Genomic DNA, 6,002 nt, shown 5'->3' on the forward strand with positions numbered 1-6,002 from the left:
TTCAACACTAAGATATACATACAGATGGTATCCCGTGAGCACATTGTGTGGACTAATACGTCATCTCTTGTCAATATTATGTGGACTAATACGTCATCTCTTGTCAACATTATGTGAACTAATACGTCGATTTACACTTCGCATGATGGCCTCCCATTAATTCAACGTTAATGTGAATTGTATTCAAAAGTGTATTGATGTAGTGTGGCCCCTAATATAATGACATGACGTCATTTTGGCGCAATTATGACCGACGTCATGTCAACGCTTTGTACGTCGCCTTAAAGAACAACGCGTTACAGATTTACTGAATTATTAAGATGATTTAAAAAATGATATTGTTTTAGATAATAAGTCATCTCATGTAAACGATATGTGATCTGATGAACGTTATCTTGTATCAACAGTATGTGAACTGATGAACGTTATCTTGTATCAACAGTATGTGAACTGATGAACGTTATCTTGTATCAACAGTATGTGAACTGATGGACGTTATCTTGTATCAACAGTATGTGAACTGATGGACGTTATCTTGTATCAACAGTATGTGAACTGATGAACGTTATCTTGTATCAACAGTATGTGAACTGATGAACGTTATCTTGTATCAACAGTATGTGAACTGATGAACGTTATCTTGTATCAACAGTATGTGAACTGATGAACGTTATCTTGTATCAACAGTATGTGAACTGATGAACGTTATCTTGTATCAACAGTATGTGATCTGATGAACGTTATCTTGTATCAACAGTATGTGATCTGATGAACGTTATCTTGTATCAACAGTATGTGAACTGATGGACGTTATCTTGTATCAACACGTATCTTGTATCAACAGTATGTGAACTGATGAACGTTATCTTGTATCAACAGTATGTGATCTGATGAACGTTATCTTGTATCAACAGTATGTGAACTGATGGACGTTATCTTGTATCAACAGTATGTGATCTGATGAACGTTATCTCATGTCAAGAATATGTTAACTGATGAACTTCATCTCGTGTCAACAGTATGTGAACCAATACGTCATCTCTTTTCAACAGTATGCATTTATTGACTGGGGTTGAGGGCAACAGATGATCTGTTGAACCCGAAGGCAAACTGTTGCCCAAGGCCGAGGGCAACAGTTTGCTCAACCCTTCAACCCCAGTCAATAACTGTTTTGTTATATCCTTCACAAAGATTCGCTGTATTTCCTCCTCCGATGCCAGACCGAATCTGTCGGCGTCACTAGGCCTACTGGTTGCCATTTTTGTTGTGCAGACGATAAGAGAAGATCACTCTAATGTAAATAAAACATCGTTATCACTCGGGCGTACTCGTATGTTTCCGTAAAGCGGTCAACAGTCGATTTTAACAGTCCATTTGGATCGGTGAACAAAACAGTTAAACTTTTGACCTTTCTTTCTCTATATAAATATAAAGGAACTGAATCTACAGGGTATAACAATTTGTGAACTGGTGTCATGTCTTAACAATAGCGTGTGAACTAATACGTGTTATCATGTCACCAATATGTGAACCAATACGTCATCTCATGTCACCAATATGTGAATTAATATGTCATCTCATGTCACCAATATGTGAACCAAAACGTCATCTCATGTCACCAATATGTGAACTAAAACGTCATCTCATGTCACCAATATGTGAACCAATACGTCATCTCATGTCACCAATATGTGAACCAATACGTCATCTCATGTCACCAATATGTGAATCAATACGTCATCTCATGTTAATAGCATGTGAACCAATACGTCATCTCATGTTAATAGCATTTGAACCAAAACGTCATCTCATGTCACCAATATGTGAATTAATACGCCATCTCTTGTCACCAATATGTGAACCAATACCTCATCCCATGTCACCAATATGTGAACCAATACCTCATCCCATGTCACCAATATGTGAAGTGATCGAGGGTTACTCGTTTGTCTGGCACGGACGCTGTGCTGCACCCGTGAGCAAAAATATTGAACTTCGCTTTTTACATTTCGTGGTAGAAACAGGTGACACGAACTCGAGACTGTCGTACACGCTATTTTCACTCTCGTTTGTTAATTTTAACGGTTACCAAAATACTCGCTGAAACTAATCGCATACATTGTACAGCTCATAGCTATGATATCATTAGCTCCTTTTGGAAAACAATAACATTTTGCTTTTCAGTCATTTATGTCTGTAAAATTGACCGTGCAATGTTCTAATCATCACATCTATTTTAATGTTAAAAGTAACCCTGTGTTGTTCACACTTTTATATATATATATTCCACCATAATTTATTGTTAATAAGGACCCTACGTTATTTGTATCTTAAGTCTATTGTACGAACCCTTCATTATTATATAATTCTATGTTACCTGGGCCCTGCCCTTCAACCTATAGTACTTCAACCAGAACGGGATAAGTATCTGGATTCTGCCGGTCACACTATAGTACATCAACCAGAACGGGATTAAGTATCCGGGTTCTGCCGGTCACACTATAGTACATCAACCAGAACGGGATTAAGTATCCGGGTTCTGCCGTTTATACTATGGTACATCAACCAGAACGGGATCAATTATCCGGGTTCTGCCGTTCAACTATGGTACATCAATTAGAACGGGATCAATTATCCGGGTTCTGCCGTTCATACTATGGTACATCAACTAGAACGGGATCAATTATCCGGGTTCTGGCGTTCAACTATGGTACATCAATTAGAACGGGATCAATTATCCGGGTTCTGCCGTTCAACTATGGTAAATCAACTAGAACGGGATCAATTATCCGGGTTCTGCCGTTCATACTATGGTACATCAACCAGAACGGGATAAATTCTATCTGTTATGCTAAGCATTAAAGAATAACCGTGATATGTATACATAGAATATCGTACTATTTTTTTTGGAAAAGATGCAATATAAACATTAGAACGTATATTAGAGGTACAGAATTTTACAATGTATTTACAGTGTGTTCAAAGAATGTTCAGCTTTCTGATATATAAATAAAATGTCACCTTAATTGTGTAGTTTTTTATCTTTATCTATAATAATATATAAATAGAGTTCAAAACCAAAAATATCGGTGAGACATGAATTTCCCAGCTCTCCAACACATTACTCGGCGATTATCTCTATAAATATCATCATGCCATTGACCTTGTCCTTCAGCTAAGAACCTTAACATAGGAACCTATTAAAGACTTTTTAACCCTGTGTTTTTGTGACTGCTATAATGAAAATGTAACCAGAAGATAGAATAGACAAGATAGGGAAACTGATATAAAAAGCAATGAGAAGGGATGACCATGCGCCTAAGTAATTTTTGCGGTCCCGCGGTTTACATAGATATAAAAAGAAACTTTATCTTTTTATGCCTGTTTTATTATACATTATGTTGTTACGTCATTCATATCCAAAAACAAATGTTTGCGAACAGTCGTGCGTACATCTGGTGTGTTTTTGTTGGGTTTTTTGACAGTTTAGAAATCTTATTATCAAAATTATGATACACATAACATCCAAGTACAAGAGTGCTTTCAATCAAAACAATTTATTCATTGAAATACAATGCACACTATTTTTTCCAAATATGTAAATGAGTATTAATTTTGATTAAATTGAGTACAATTAATCAACTGTCTACTATTTAACATTTTATCATCGTATTTATATTTTTCTTACATCTATATCAAAGTAATAAAAGTGTAATTATTTGAAAAAAGTTTATCTAGTAGTATACAGATAATGTTTCTTATTCCGTTTTATGGCTACAATGTTACATAGTCTGTTCCTCGTTGTAGGGGTTGTGGTCTGGCGGGAACATCAATTATCGGTCAATAATGTAGATTTAATAATAACTCATCCTATGTTATAGGATTTCAGGATAATCTCATATGAATATTTTATACGTACAAACATATTAAACACTGGACACGATTTGTCTTCAATTGACAATATAATTCTTGGAACAGAATAGCCTGCCGATAGCCGAGTCTACCAAACGTCCCGACATGAAGAAATTCTGACCTGACCGTTCTGTGGTCAGATAGTGATAAGCCTACTGTACAATGACAGTTCAATCAACTTCCGAATCTTAAGTCGGCAATGTACTGTATGACCACTGATAAAATCTACACAACCGATTGTTAAATCACTTGGAGCTAACGTTCACTTGTCAATTTTAATGTTAGGAAATTTAACTCATGAATTAACAAATGTATGACGGCACAGAGTGTTTGATTGCATTTTTCAAAATCTTTATCTTAGGCATGAACAATGAGTATCATAAAGAAAAAAATATTGCCTTGAATATTGAATTAACACAAGAAAATAGTTTCAAGTGTATAAAAGCATGCTGGGAATACAATGGTTTGGTGAAGTCTAAAACTCGATATTTCAGGTAATGGTTAAAGTAGGGAGAATTCGGAATGAGGACGCCAATAGTGATACCTGCATATTAAAAATAAGAGAAGTCTATGTTTGATATGTTGTCAGGAGCTGGATAGTTATGGCGCATTATTGTACTGTCATGGCACAGGAAAGAAATCAGACAATCATGATTAACTCGAGATCTAGTCGGTGACAGGGTTACATTAACAAACCAGTAATCTTACAGCAAATGATTAAAAACTTCTTTGAGGGTAAACAGACCGGTTTTGCCAAGATTTCAGCACAATTCGTCCATAAGTAGCATCGAGCAATAACTATATTTTGTTAAAAGGTAAACAATTCCAAGTTAAATTGACCCGTTAATCTCAGCTTAATGTTGTTTGCTTTTTAAAACAGCATGTTTTGTGTTGGCTCTCGGAAACTTTGCGTGTCAAATGGGGAAGGAGGTGTGATGGGGTGAGGAATGGTAGTAAAATGTAACGTTTATTGTTTTAACTACTTACAACGATATATGAACCTCAGTTTTCTGTTTTGTTTATATTTAGATTTTCTAATGTCTAGAATCAGTTCTAGATTATTTGAACAAAATCAGACAAATGGTCTGACATAAAAAAAAAGCTGATTAAAATATCAAATGACCACACGTTTTCCATCAAATATTACATTTGTAAGAAATTTAGCAATAGAGTTATCATTTTACGACCTCCAATTTTTTTTATAAGACACAAAATCTGGTAGCTTAAAATACGTACTACATTCAGCTGATCTTAAAGTGTCTTCCTACACTGATTGTCCAATGAATTGTTTTATTTGGCACCCCTCCTTCATATCAATTACCGCTTACAGCTTTAAGCTGGTTGATGAATGGATATTCCGTTAACTATAAATTACTAACGGCCATTGGGCTTAGTAATGTAATGTTACATCACTTTTGTCGAATTGAATTCGACATTGATGGAAGGAGTTATCATAGTAAGCAAAGATTTGTTCAGTCATCCAAAATGAATTGAACTGCGTGTAAATATATCCTGGCATAGATTCGGATGATTCATGCTGCATTGGACTCGACAGGATCAAGGAAACTAGATATTTGTGGATATTCCTGCTGACAGGACCTGAAAGTCATTGGATTTCCAGTAACCCCTGGTAAACTGGAAAACTTTCCGTTATTCCTAGAGATTTCGGGTAATTCCTTGTGACGAAAATTTGGATAATTCCTCTAAAATGGAATAAGTTATTGATGTATATTTCCGGTTATCCGTGGATAATAAGACTAGAAATGATAGGTCATTAGTGCGTTGATCGTTCCCGAATCAGCGGAAAGATTTTCTAACGTAGGCGTGAAGTCATTCTCCCAAACAGAAGTCATGCGGCGTGACCAAACCTGCAAGTGATACCAAGGCAAGCCCATACAAAACGTACACAGTGAATAATATCTTTCACTACAGAATAAAATACAAGCGTTGAAAAGTTCACTATTATTCATTTAAAACTTGTCATTTTTTATAAAAACAAACGAAAGTTTATTTCCTATTAACCACCAAGAAAATGGTCATGTTTTAGGTGTATTCAATGAACTATTATCCCTCAAGTGCGTCTACTTACA

Source organism: Ylistrum balloti, unplaced genomic scaffold (assembly GCF_031769215.1).
Source record: "Ylistrum balloti isolate Yb309-2 unplaced genomic scaffold, AGI_CSIRO_Ybal_v1 Utg370226, whole genome shotgun sequence".
NCBI classification, from domain to species: Eukaryota; Metazoa; Mollusca; class Bivalvia; order Pectinida; family Pectinidae; genus Ylistrum; species Ylistrum balloti.